Source organism: Stylophora pistillata, chromosome 11 (assembly GCF_964205215.1).
Source record: "Stylophora pistillata chromosome 11, jaStyPist1.2, whole genome shotgun sequence".
Lineage (NCBI taxonomy): Eukaryota > Metazoa > Cnidaria > Anthozoa > Scleractinia > Pocilloporidae > Stylophora > Stylophora pistillata.
Genome location: NC_142529.1, coordinates 11,476,169 through 11,490,585, shown reverse-complemented (window position 1 = coordinate 11,490,585; position 14,417 = coordinate 11,476,169). Strand labels below are relative to the sequence as shown.

General features: G+C 39.1%; 1 pseudogene; it reads left to right on the top strand.

Annotated features, from left to right (window-relative positions):
* Window positions 1-6,549: 6,549 nt before the first annotated feature.
* On the top strand, window positions 6,550-14,403 carry LOC148720038 (uncharacterized; annotated as a pseudogene).
* The last annotated feature ends 14 nt before the right edge of the window (window positions 14,404-14,417 follow it).

The following is a 14,417-nucleotide window of genomic DNA, read 5'->3' as shown; positions in this document are numbered from 1 at the left end:
TCACTAAAAAAAGATTCAGAATCCAACTTTCTTTACATCCTCAAACATTTTCGTCGCTGTTCCTCAGCTTGCTCTTTAAAAGAGACTCAGGGAAAATCCTCTTTGTTAAATAGGTTTATCTTCTCTCTTGTTTCATTTGGTCTCAATAGCCAAAATACAGACTGCAAAAGGTGGTCAACACTAAGGAAATATCAAAGGATTCTAGACTGTGCAAATGCTAGGATTCTATTTCTATCAAAACGACATGTATCGATCAAATTGGAGAATTTAAAATTTTCTACTGCTGGGTTAAGAATTGAAGTGATGAAATTGTCTAAATTCAGATTCAGAATGCACGCTGACTTTGAGCCATTTAGTGCATTTGTCAAAATGTAGCGGAAACATTCCTTGAAAAAAATAGAAGAAAAAAAGACAGGAAGAATGGCAGCCACTGAATCTTTCCCACACTTGAATAACTCGCCGAGGTAGATGAAAGGTTTGAAAAGTTAAATTTACTTTCCTCGTTGAGTTATTCATCGAATCAGTGACGGCGAGCGATATTCACGGAGGTGTTAGGTACGATTTTTATTTTGCTAATGAACTCATTTTCTTCGAAAAGACAAAAATCGAAAAGACATTTTCTTCGAAACACAAAAATTTATTTTTCAACCTGACTTCTCTATCGACTGTTTTAGCTTTATGAGTTATTTTGCTACAACTCTTTAAAATAACAGAACCTATGGCACTGAACTACGTCGTTGAGAATTAGTTTCTGCTCTTTTTTCCCTAGCGCTTATCTGCACAATAGACGAGATAGTCCAATTCAGTGACTTTGATCTCATATTCTCTCTGCGAGATAACCTTTTATCGCTGCTTTTATCGTCTAATAACTTTCTATTCTTCTTTACTGGCTTCTTTCTGGGTGTATGTTTAATCAGTTGCATGGTCACAGTTAGAGGGACGAGTTGTAAAGCATCATGTACCTTCGCACTATTTAAAAAAGATGGCAGTGACATTCTTCTTTCCATCGGTGTGACGTGTAATACTCTCAGCCCTGTGTTTTGGCGTCTATAGGGCCGTTCATTACAAGAAAGTGAGCATCTAGAGGGTTGGACGTTTTTGCTCTCTTCAGCTACGCAAGAGTACTAAAAGGAACGCCGGTGCGAAGTGGCAAGACATTTTGTGTCATCTTTTGGCTCCATTTCCTTTGGAACAGCATCATTTTGGCTCCATTTACATGGAAACAGCTGAACAAAAATTTTCTATAACGTTTGTTTCTATAAAAACAGAGCAAAGGATTTACTAGAAACTTTATCTGAAGGACGATCTCTGCCCACCGAAAAACCGTATAGTTGAGAAAAAAGGGCAAAAATAGTGCGCAAGAAAGAAAACTAATAAAGGACCTGTAGTGATTAAAATAGTAACTGTCAGCAGGCACAAAGTGTGGGCAATTTTTCATTCTATTCTGGCTTTGATCAGGTCATTTACTTGGGTGGTATGACATGGCTGTTGTTTTCGAAGTTCTAGATACACTTTGCGATAAAAATTCACCATTATTGATGTTCCTGTTAGCCAACCAAGGACAATGATGGCATCCAGGAACAGGAGGACCTCAAAACCGGCACCAGCAACGGCTGATCCATAAAATGAGGCAATCAATATAAATGCTGTCACCCAAGCAATTGCTGCATATTTCTTTAGGCGCGATTTCGTTAATATAGTTTTATACTCCATCCTCTTTACTATCGCCACATACCTCTCCCAAGAGATTATTACCAGATGACAATATGAAGCAGTCCAAGCAGTGTACAGTGCCAGCGTAGCACCAAGAACTCTCGTGCAGATGACGCTATTTGATGCATTTCCTCGAAGAATAAGCGCATCCAAACTGATTGTCAGTGGCATATAAACTGCGCCAAGTGAAAGATCAGCCACGGCTAGGCTAGAGATCAGAATGTTAGAGTTTTTTCGTATTTCTCTAACTTTTCTTATCGCTATAATCACCAAGATGTTTAAAAGAAAAGTGAATGGACAAGCGATAGTTACGACGATGATTGCGAGCTGAAGAGAAGTTTTTCCCGTTAAGTCCCAGGTGAATTTGATGGTCGGCAAGCTGGAGCAATGATAAATCTATAGCGTAGAGGAATAACCAAGAGGATCTTCACGGTAACCCACAATCCTTTTGATGAGCACTAAAGGTTAATGGCCATATAGTTATCGACGTTTCGTAAACGATCGATAGTTGTTTGCAGTCGGTCGTGCAAAAGGTTTCCTCTTTCAATGTGACTTATTTCCGTGACAAAAATTTTCCGTACACGCGTAAATTTTGAATGAAAATTGTGTTTGTTCGAAAGAAAAGTGCATTCATCGCTCCGGCTTATACTTAACGCATTGATAAACCAAATGAGAAAATAAGGTTCTGTGTACTGTCCGTTTTCTCCGTCTGAAATTTTAATATTTCGGTCATTTCTGAATTAATTTTTAGCACAAATGTAGTCTCCGATACGTTAATCTGTTAAATTCTCCGAGACTAATCCTCCGAAATGCTCAATTAACGAAAAAATATGTCAGCAGCTGATATTTAAAGCGAACGATAGACTATTGAAAACGTGTCAAAGGTGGTGAATTTCTTGCATGAAATGGTAATTCATAAGTACAGAAATCAGAATGAAAAAGACAAACATTTAGAGAATAGAGTCAAATTCTGTAAGCATACACTCTAAATGCAATCTTGGATATTTTCTTTGAAAAAGAGCGGAGACGAAAGAAGCAAGAATTAATGAAGACTTTCTGCGAATAAAAGCAAAGGTGTTGGATCGCAATCTCAAGTTAGTGATTCTTGTGTGACAATATACTCGGGCATTCAGCCAAAACCATTTACTGATAAAAAAAAAAAAATTAAAAAAGAGGGAAAGACCATATCATGAAAGGAGAAGTGGTTCCTTCGGACTGAGATAGAGTTCACGGGCTGGATGCGTGAAAAAAGGTTCAGTGCGGATTCACTTTGAAATTCAAATTCAGAACCATTTTTTGATTAATAAAATTAATTGTAAAAGGTACAAAACTAAGCTTGCATATTTTAACCTATTTAAAAGAGATCGGATGGATCTAATGGAATCACATTTTGTAAATAAATGGTCCAGATTCGCTCAATTTGCTGTCAACTTAAGTTTTGATGTTGCTTTTAAGAACTAGATGTCACTATAAGAACTAATCTCCGTAAGAATCAAACATCTTCGGATATGAAAATTTTCAACCCTCTTTCAAATTTTGCTAACAGTTAGGGAGTCGTAGGGGATGCCCAAAATGCCCTTTTTAAAGGTTGCACTACTCTTGTTGCCATGGTAACAACGGCTGCATGTTCGCCACCTGGGACTTCGTAATTTATACAAAACCATCGCTAAAAAGTGTCAAATGATTATTTCTCAATCTCACACTCAATACAACATTATAACGTGGTACTTCTGCCAGATCTAGCGAATTTATTCGTCCTTACTCTAATGCATTCCATTCTTCCTGATAACGAGGAAAAGAAAACAAATGAGATAAAAGGGTTGTTGAGGATCAAAGATTTGAACTTTTTTCAAAATTTTCCAAAAAAATTGAATGAATAATAGTAATGATGTAGAAACTTAAATAGGCTAAAATTATTCTTGAGGGTTGCTGCATTTGTTTGTCATCGTCAGGTTAAAGATTATTTAGAAAAGCATAAGTTTCTTTTATTTGATCCAGCTTCCTGAAGTTTCAACTTGTTTTGGGAACGCCAATTGTGAATTTCCAGCTGTCTTTAGCCATGCAAAAAAAAATTGTTATTATTATTATTATTAAATTTACATTTATACCGCGCAGTTTCTGTAAAAATATTCAACTGCGCCTTACAATAAATATTAAATCAAAAATAAAATAAAAGTTCAAAATTACAATTCTAAAATTCCATAAATAAATAAATAAATAAAATAATTCATCAATAATGCAATTTCATTATAACAACTATAGTAACTAATTAAACGCCCTATTAAATAAAAAAGTTTGAAGTCTAATTTTAAAAATATCTAAACTGGAAATAGATCTTATTGTGGTAGGAAGCAGATTCCAAAGTCTAGGGGCGGCACAACTAAACGATCTATCTGCCAGGGTCTTCTTGGATATTATTTTCGGGAAAGTTAATAAAGCTGCGGATGTCATCTTTGCGCCTTAAATTATGAGAAAAAAAGCGCAAAAATCCGCACAAAATTAAGTTAAAAAGTTTCATTTAAACAAATTAAAGTCTGTTTCGGCCTTTAAATACAAGTCTCAAAGGAAAAAAATTCAAAACATTTAAACGGTTAAAGATAATTAAAGATCAATTAAAAGCGTACCGTTCACAATTAAAGGTGAAAGATCTCTGAGTGAAGGAGGCGTTAGAAGCATAGCACAGTATTTTCGATACAAAGTTTAGCATATATTTGTAGTCTAAGCGTTTTTGGATCCGTTCATTAGTAGGTGTCCTACCAGGATGGGCGTCAACTCAGGTGCGCTGCGTCCTCTACGCATATACGCACGTGCGTACTTGAAGTGACCAGAAAAATTTGAAAGCAATGTTGTGTTTGTGCCAAGTTTACTCAAAATAAGGGCAAGACGCTTTGTTCTCTACTTGTATTCACACAACTATTTCAAACCAGACATAAAGAACGCAGTATTTTTCACTGAGTTTACTTAGGTCTCTAGATCATATGTACTTGTGCTTACTTGAAAAAATGACCACGCTACGCGTCTGCAACTAGTATGGTATGTAGTATCTTAGGTTTTTCGTATTAGCTATTTAAGGAGTGTTTGGTCCATAGTTTTTTCTCTCGGCGTGCTACCAGCACTGATTTACTTTACGCAGGTTCTGGATAAGTCCGAGGAACAGGGAGGAGGATCTGGCTGTTAGACTTCGACCTTTTCCGACCCTGGAGCACAGAAGGTAATAAAAGAAGCCATCTCGTCAACGCTTTCTGAATTGTTGGCAATTATTTCTTCCGTCATCGATTCCAGAATTTCTGATCTTAAGCGCAATTTGTCCGAGGAGCAAGATGCGTCCGCTAAGCTGTTTTCTGTATCAGTGAAATTTTGAGTTTCAGGGTGAAAGATATTATTATCTTAGAGGATTTCATGAAAATTAATTTGGCTTGCCAAAGATAAACACAGGGGCGAATGTGATGCAAAACAGGAGAAAATTCAAGAAAATAAACCAAACTCAAAGTTTCGGTATCTTGAGGCTCTTCCAGAGAATCTTGTTGAGGTCACCCGCTCTATGTATACCTAGCTTTAAGGTCACCTAGCAGGCCCGTAACTAGTGGGGTGCACGGGGCGCGTTCGCAACCCCCCTCCACAGGCCCCAAAGGTCCGCATTTTGATACTCAATATCCAAGTTAAGGAGTGCAGTCGGTTAAACTGAAGTTTAAGACTTAACAGTGATACTTAAACAAAATCAAAGATCGAAGTGATGTATTCACTGGGAAACTAAAACCAGCTGCGCTCTAGTAGCCCGAGCCATTCAGAACATTTCAATGAGCGCACAGATGTCAGAGCTTATCTAAATGAAATTAACGTGCGCACGCTTTGCACGGGAGTTTAGACGAGCGAGCCATTGACAATTAAATGAGCGATCTCTCAGACACGTCTGCTAACGCGTCGGGTACGAGCATGAACGCCCGAAGATGCAAAATTAGTTTTTTGTGTAATACGTTATGGGTAGGAGAGAACAGGAAAATAGAAAGAGGAAGGCTGCAGCTAAATCTTGCCAGTCTCTCGATACATGGGTCAGTACTCCGTCAAGAGCCATCAGACGCTGACAATGACAGTGCAGTCTTCGATGACAGCCCAGCTGTCACGACTTCAGATCTATCTCAGTTAACTACAGTTTTACAGCGAGATATAGAAGGTAAATCATACTTATTTTCGCAATGACCACCAGTCTTGATCCAATTATTATGCTCTGAGATTTAGTGACTATTCTTCGATACGAAACAAACTCGCTTGATAAAAAGCCAGTGAAGGAACACAGATTAACAATTGGGAGAGGGACTGGGGGAGAGTTAATAGAAAGCAGCAATCCACAGACATCCCAAACCATAAAATAGAAGTTTTTGAGACACAAAGAGGGAAAATACATTTTATGTTTCTCTTGGTCTCTTATCGTCATTTCTCATGATAATATTCTATGAAAAGCCGATATGCACTTTCTTAACGATTCCGCATTGTTTATAAAATTGTACAGACTTCGCAAGCTCCAGTACCTGAGAATACTGATGACAATCTAACCGGCATCACTTAGAACCAATGATGCAACAAGAAATAAATGACATCGGGAAGTTTTCGACGGCCTCTGAGAAATTTGGTTCTTCCGCAAATAAGCTGCCAGTTGGTCAGAAGTGTCACTTGATTAAAAGTCATCTTGTGCCACCGATTAACTATAAGTTTCCAACGGGATTTCGTCATCAGTGCCTAAGAGGGTTTCAGTCACGATACCTCAGGGAGTACTCGTGGATGGTCTACAGCCCTTCAGTAGATTGATTATTCTGTAAACACTGTGCTTTGATGATACCTATGCATGGCAGGAAAGACAAGGGTGCTTTTGCTAACAAGCCTTTCATAAATTGGCATAAGCTTCAAGAAAAAGCAAAAAGACATGAGCAAATGAAGTACCGTCTCGATGCAATGATTGCTACCGAATCCTTCCTTCATGATTCGGTTGGAAACCCAGAGCAAAACGTGAACAACCGAATAGATGACGAAAAGCGGAAGAATATTATCAGAAATAGGTACATCGTTATTAATGTGTTTCAGAAGCCCGGCATTCTTTTCCGTGGTCGACAATGCATTGCCCTGCGTAGAGATAACGAAGTCTTGAACGAAGACAATTGTGGAAGTACAGGCAATTTCTTAGCGGCTCTGCAGATGATAGCTAACCACGACGACATTTTGAAACAACACTTAGACAATATCCAACTCTCGAGCAGCAACATTACTTACATGTCGCCTTTAATCCAAAATGAGATAATTGAAATTATTGGACAGGATATGATATTAAAGAATCTGCTAGAGGAAACCAAGGCCGCCAAGCTCTACAGTATAATGGCGGACGAGGTAACGAGTTACAACAAAGAGCAACTAGCGTTGGGTGCACGCTTTATCGACAAGAACAACGATGTCAGGAGGACTTTATTGCCTTTATTTATCTGCCTCAAATAACCGGCGAGGTAATAGCGGAAACGATAGTGTCTACTTTGCAAGGTCTTGGTCTGGAAATAAAGAACGCGAGGGGTCAGAGGTACGATGGTGCCCCTAACATGTCCATGGGTGGCTGATCGCCAGACCCATCGTTGCAATGCCCCTGCTGACAATCCCGAGCAGAACTATCAGCGGAACGTGGCCGTTCCACTTATTAACCATATCAAAGCTGAACTGGATGAGCAATTTTCCGGTAATGAGTTTTCGGGTTAAATCTCTATTGAATTGCTGCCTTTTTCTTTTACCTCCCCATCAGCTCGTTCATTTCTTTGTTCGACTGAAGTATTGAGGCTCTTCTCTCCTCTGAACAGATCTGTGTTGGCGCCAGGCCTCCTCTGTCTCGTACCGTCAGTGCTGTGTGACAGAGCCCGCCGGTTATTTACCAAACGCCGATGAGGTCATCAACACCTACAAAGATGATCTCCCGTCGCCGGAGCTTTTACGTCAAGAAGTTCTTCGATTTCAGATCAGGTGGAACATAGTTAACTAACTTGATTAATTCTGCGATATTCCAAAATTACACAACAAATTCCACAAATGGGTAAGTGAGAGATAACAGTGCATACCGTTTCTTAGTTCTTTCAGATACTCCTCAAAACCGAAGGAAGAAAGGCCAAATGCAGCAGCCAAAGCTCTAACCGTTGAGCTTCTAACCGTTGACAGGTCTTAAGCGTCGGATATAATGGATTTCCACCCGGAGTCGAAAATGAAGGACAGAACTAGCAAAAAGAAGAAAAATCTGATTTGGTTGTTCACGTAGAAGCCAACGCTGTGCGCCTTGCTGGCCAAGCTGATCTCGACGGCTCCATTGCCTTCGTTACAATGTTTCCATGTCTAGAGTGTGCGAAAATGCTGATAGTGGTGAGTAATATGGAGAAAATTTCGCGCAACTCATTACAGATAGTGAAGCCTGTCGGGGGTCATAAGTGAGGACATCTGTAGTTGAAAGTTGTCAAACGGTTGACTTAATGAGAAGTTTGACTGTTATCTTCATTGATCGTATTGGCCCAGTTTTACGCTTTTGCCGATCTTCTTAAAAAATGGTCATTTGGAAGGTTCCATATCTTTCACTCTCTTCCATTAAGGAGTTAAGAATTAGCCACTATTACGCGATCTAGAAAGGTGTCTTATGCTTGCGCGCACCGGCGAGAGTCCGTGAGTTATCGATTTTAGAGGTTACTGCGCAGCCCCCTTTTCCTTGCTACATTCTAGTTTCTTCCACTAGCAGGCTAAAGAGGTCGATTTCTAAGCCTTGCTAGCAAGTTAAGTTACGTTGAAAAAAAAAAAAAAAACAGATTGGGAATGGAAGTTAAGTTCAGTAAAGTTGACCTAAGCCCATCGTGAGATGTATGTTTGCTACTTGACCGTATGTATTGGAAAGCGGCTTGTGTCCTCCAATCCTTGGGATTAAATAATTTGAATGTATCAACAAAGTTGAAATGGTAAATTGGCCACCGTTACGGTTATAAAAGCTGACGTTTCGAGCGTTAGCCCTTCGTCGGAGCGAATAGAGGAATTGTGGGTTGTGTGTGCTTTTAAAGGCAGAAAATGGAGCTAGGTGATTAGTGGGAACATGGCAACGAGAAAAACACGAATAGATTAGTGGAATGAAAAGCGTTCGTTGATACCTGTGGGATTTAGACTGCCGGTTTGAAAGATGAGCTTTTGCTCAAGAGTTTTGCGGCTTTCCGTGCTACCTAAGTGTAAGGAAAGACCGCAGATTGTCATATGTTGCTTAGAATGATTGGGTAAATTAAAATGTCTAGCGACTGGTTTCGATGTGTCCTTGTCATTCCTCTCCACGTCTCGAAGGTGTTCTCGGAATCAGTCACCTAGTCTTCTGCCTGTTTCGCCGATATATATCTTTTTGCAATAAGTGCAAGTTATGCAATAGATTACATTGGCGGAGGTGCACGTGAGGTGATCGGTGATCTTAATGGATCGTTTGGGTCCCGATATTTTATCAGTGTTGTGAATAAAAGGACACGTTTTGCATCGTGCACGAGCGCATTTAAAAGTGTCTGGTTGGTCGTTAGTCTGAAAAGAACTTCTGACCAATAAATTGCCTATGTTTTTGTCGCGTTTGAATGATATGAGAGGAGGCTGCAAAAAGATAGTGCTTGTCTCTGGATCGTTTTGAAGTAATTTAAAGTTTTTAAGAATGATGGATTTAACTGAGTGGTCGTGAGGGTGAAACGTGCGAGTGAATTGAATGTGGTCGGAATACAACAAGTAAGGGATTAAATGTTTGTTCATTACACAGACAGTTCAGTTAAGTTCCACTCAGTGTGGATGTGATGTTTAAGTGATCACTATCTCACGTTCCATTTGTAGAAAGGTGTCCGCAAGGTCTATTACTAATCATTAAAAGAAAAATACTACCAGGATTCAATCTTCAAAGCCGCAAAAGTTGAGATCGTGTAAGTAATAACTCTGGTTAGACTGAAATTTAATCCTGCTTAACAACTTGCACATGTTTGTGGCCAAAATATTGTTAAAGAAACATCGTTATGGTGTGCCGTTTTGAAAAAAAAAAAGAAACAAAACAAAAATAAACAAACATATGAACTACAACTTCCCATGATCTGGGGTTGAACTTCAGAACTCAGTTCTCCAGTTCGAAAGAATATGCCTCGCGAAAGAATAAAGAAAATGACAAATAAATGAATTAAGAAAATGGAAATTACACTAGGTGGCTCTTCTTGTCCACTGCTCCCAGATCGACTCGGAATTTGGAATGTTGGTTTTGGTGGGGCAAGGAAAGCCGAAAGATCTCGAGAAAACCCTTTCAGAGCAAGGATGAAACCAACAACAAATTTAACCACCCACATGTGACACCGGGAAAGGGAATCGAACCCGATGGGAGGCGATCGCTCTCACCACTGCAGCACCCCTGCTCGTAGCTGCCATGCATGCAAGGAAGAAAATAGTTTTCCCTTGATTTTATTAACTGTAACTGTCGCTTTTTTCCCATATTTGCATCAAAATTTTCTTTGATTGACGGCGAGATCTCATTGCGCACTTTAGGCTTCTAGAGCGAGGTGAGGATACAACATTGGAAGAATTCAAAGTAGACTTGATTGACAGGCTTGAAAACGTTATAGCACAAATTACAATTTTAAGCAATTAATCAAGATTTGCGGAATATAACAGGGCATATAAAACGAATTGAGGATACAACATTGGAAAAATTCAAAGTAGACTTGATTAACAAGCTTGAAAACATTACGAAACAAATGCAATTTGAAGCAATTTCTCAAGATTTCCGGAAAATAACAGGGCATATAAGGCGAGTTGAGGATATAACATTGGAAATATTTAAAGTGGACTTGATTAACAAGCTTGAAAACGTTATGAAACCAAATGCACAAGCAACAACTGCCGGTCGAAGCAAATGGAACGTATCAAGATTTGTGGAAGATAACAGAGCATGTAAGGCGAGTTGGGGACACGGCATTGGAAGAATTCAAGCAGACTTGATTAACAAGTTTGAAAATGTTATGAAATGAATGTAGAAGCAACGACTGCCGGTTGAAGCAACTGGAACGTGTCAAGATTTGCAGCAGATAGCAGAGCATATAAAGCGAGTTGAGGATACAAAATTGGAAGAATTCAAAGTAAACTTGATAAACAAGCTTGAAAACGCAACGAAACAAATGCAAAAGCAACAACTGCCAGTTGACGCAAATGGAACGTATCAAGATTTGCGGAAGATAACAGAGCATGTAAGGCGAGTTGAGGATACAGCATCGGAAGAATTCAAAGTAGACTTGATTAACAAGCCTGAAAACGTTATGAAACAAATGCAAAAGCAACAACTGCCGGTTAAAGCAAATGGAACCTATCAAGATTTGTGGAAGATAACAAAACATAGAAGGCGAAAGGATCTGAAAAGTCCATGGCCAAGAGAGTTTAAAAAGGACGAGGTAATTAATTCTTACGTCAAGGGAAGGGATTATTTAGAGCTTCCTTTTCTGCACGCTACTGCCACATTTTAATTCAATGCTAGGAATGTTGCTAATGGCTTTATAACTCACCATTAAGTCTTTGAGGTGCAGTAGTAGCATCGGAGCGTGGCACATATATTCTGTGGTAAATCAAATTGTTTGACTTCGAATTTGTAGATCCTACAGGATAGCTGACTAGATTACGTTCTCTTCTTGGCCCTCATGGCCAGCACAAGAGCGTTGGAAAATCCGCAAAGAGTTGCCTTGATTGATTCTACAACCTTCAAGGTATGTATTGGAAAATTTCAAGTTACCCAGTTTAGGTCGTCCATAGATAAAGGACCAAAAAGACATTTAGGGCAAACTTAAACAAAAACATAGCAGTGATTTAAGTGAAACAACGCGAAAATAAGATGGGCCTTAAAATTGGTTTTAGCTCACATCCCTCTAAAGATTGACAAGGAACATATAAATCGTGTACGTAAATTTAAGTTTTGCGTGGGTGGACTATCATCAGGTGTCATTTCCCAAATGCAAAAGTCTGTGGTGTGACCGCAGCCATTGCGATTTTTAGACATTGAGCCCTGGTTTGCATTTAACAGTCGTATCGGCTTCTTGCAAAAATCTTAGGTCCTTTCAGTTTGGTTATGTTTGAAGTATTTGCATTTAACGGACCATTTACTACTTGGAGTCAACATAAAATCGAAAAATAATCTTTGGGCTTCAACTTTCAGGTATCAGCACTGGCATGTAATGGATATCCGAGAGGTGTAAGGAGTAACATGCAAAATGACTCCATGCAGGTTTCTGCATTGACAAATGCTATTTGCCTTCGATGGAGCGAAGGGCACGATTTTTATGCCTTTTCTACTCACTTTCCTAGTCTTCAGGACGTAAAAAATCTTGCCCAGGTGAAAATCGCGCAACGGAGGCTAAAGTTTATAAAATTGCTCCTTTCAGCGCTGTGAAGGTCATTTCATGAGGAAACACTATTACTTCAAAAGTACGATATTCCCCTATGATATTCTGTCTCACTTAAAACTTTATATTACTAAGGTCTCAGAATAGCTCCATCGGTGGTCAATTTCGTATAAAGGACCCTCAGGTAAGTCGGCAGATCCAAATTACCAGGCTTAAACCCAACACGTTCCCGGTCATTCATGCCACTTCTTTATTGGTAACTTAATTCTTCATCTTTCTCCATTTCTTTCCAAACGACCATTACTTAAATAGTAAACACGCCGACATCTTGTTTTTGGAAAACGTTTGACCATTACAATGGAACTTCTAATGTCTTTATTTGATAAGAGCTGGGAAATGAAATTAATCAAGTTCCAACATATTTAACTAAACAACAGTAACAAATTTTTAAACAACTGTTAAAATTAACACTTTTTAGTATGAAGGGCCATTATTCAATCAACCCACATTTCTAGATTTTAATGCACCATAAAGCTTTCCTTTAATAAATGAAAATAATGGGACATTAACATTATTTTCTCTAGATCTGGATCATTGAGTGACTGCTTGATGAATATATGACAATTTCGTTAGAATGCTGTTAATTTGATTACGTGTCACCTCGCTGTCTGATTGGTTGAACGGGACAATGAATTAAGGTCAGGTGTCACTGTGGGGATGAGCTAAGTGTTGTAGATAAATCAACCGAACCACTCTCGGTAGAAAGAGAATTGGCCTCAGACTCTAGCCCCTTCCGTCGCCTTGCCCAGTCTGCACATTCAAAGCATAGGTAGGAAGAAACGAACTTGGAAATGATGGTACAAATCGCTCGTTTTCAGCGTAGTAGGCGGAGATTTTTGGAATTGAGACACTTACCTGGGTGCAATGATCTTAGATCATCAAAAAACTATGGGTAGAAAACTTCTCGATCAGATGGAATTTCTGGGCGCAAACCGGCCCCGCGTGGATGTTGGTCGAACTCAATGTTTGCAGCCTCGACTTTGTCCTATAACAGGAATAACAGTAATGCAAAAGCAAGCTCGAACCAACCGTTCTTTAGCTTTATCCGAAATAAACGAAAGGTCCCACTTAAGTGAATAAGTTTCCCAACCCTACCAAAAACAAAAAGAAAAGACCTGATTTCCTTTGCAGAAGCCGCTATCTTTTGCTAAAGCTAAACTTATTTTGCTATCACAGAGAACCAAGAACCACACCAAGATAGCTGCTTATGATCAGGCAACTGAAAGTATAAACAAACGCACATTAGTTCTTATGTTTTTCAGAATTTCTAACGGCTTGTGTCCTCGCCCTCCTTTAATGATAATTCAGCAACCGAACGGTATAGTAAAAGAGGTGCTTTTTGTTCGACATCGGCATGAAACTGTCAATGTCGCCGCAAGGAAAGGGTTAAAAAGCCTTTGAGAGGGGTCCAAAACATATCTGTTCCCAAGAAAATAAACTCTTTTGTTGAATTACACTAATCAATTGACGCTCCCAAAAATAAATAGCAAGTTCAAAACATCAGGAAGCTGGAACAAATGAAAGAAACTTATGCGTTCCCACATACGCTCAAGAACAACAACCCTCAAGAATAATGTTAGCCCATGTTGAGTTCTTGTAATCGTTATTGACATCATTTTAACTTTCTTCAACTAAACATTTTAAAAAAATTTTCAAATTTCTGACCCTCAACAACCTTTTACCTATCTTGGTTTTTTTCCATAGCGTTATTACTGACCCATCTTCAATGAAACCGGCTAGGTCAGCGGTCCTTATGAAAGCCGAGAGAACATTCTTTAACACTTCACTCATAGACCTTTATGATATTTAAAGTACTTTATATTCTTGTAATTTGCTTTCAGTTAAAATGGCATGTGATATGAGCTACAATGATCTGTAGTTACAAACCTTCGGACGCCTGACATTTACCCAGTGGGATAGCTTTTACCTTTGCCCTTAAGTTGCTACTCTAAGGGATATTTTTACGTATCATTCCTTGCATGATAATCAGCCGCTACAGCCGTTAAGGATCGATAACCGGTCAAGACGGAACGGTGGTAACCGAGCTTGCATCACCGTGAGTGAAACTTATGTAGGTGTATTGTAATATCACACACTTGTCACGAAAATGTGCATTCGACATTAGAGGATAAAAAAGAAGAAACAGGCATTATGGCTACAACGTAAGAGAGATATGTGAGATTGAAATCAGTAAGAGCAAAGAATTTATTTCGATGGCGTTGAAATTTCAACGATTGAATGAAACCGATGGAGATG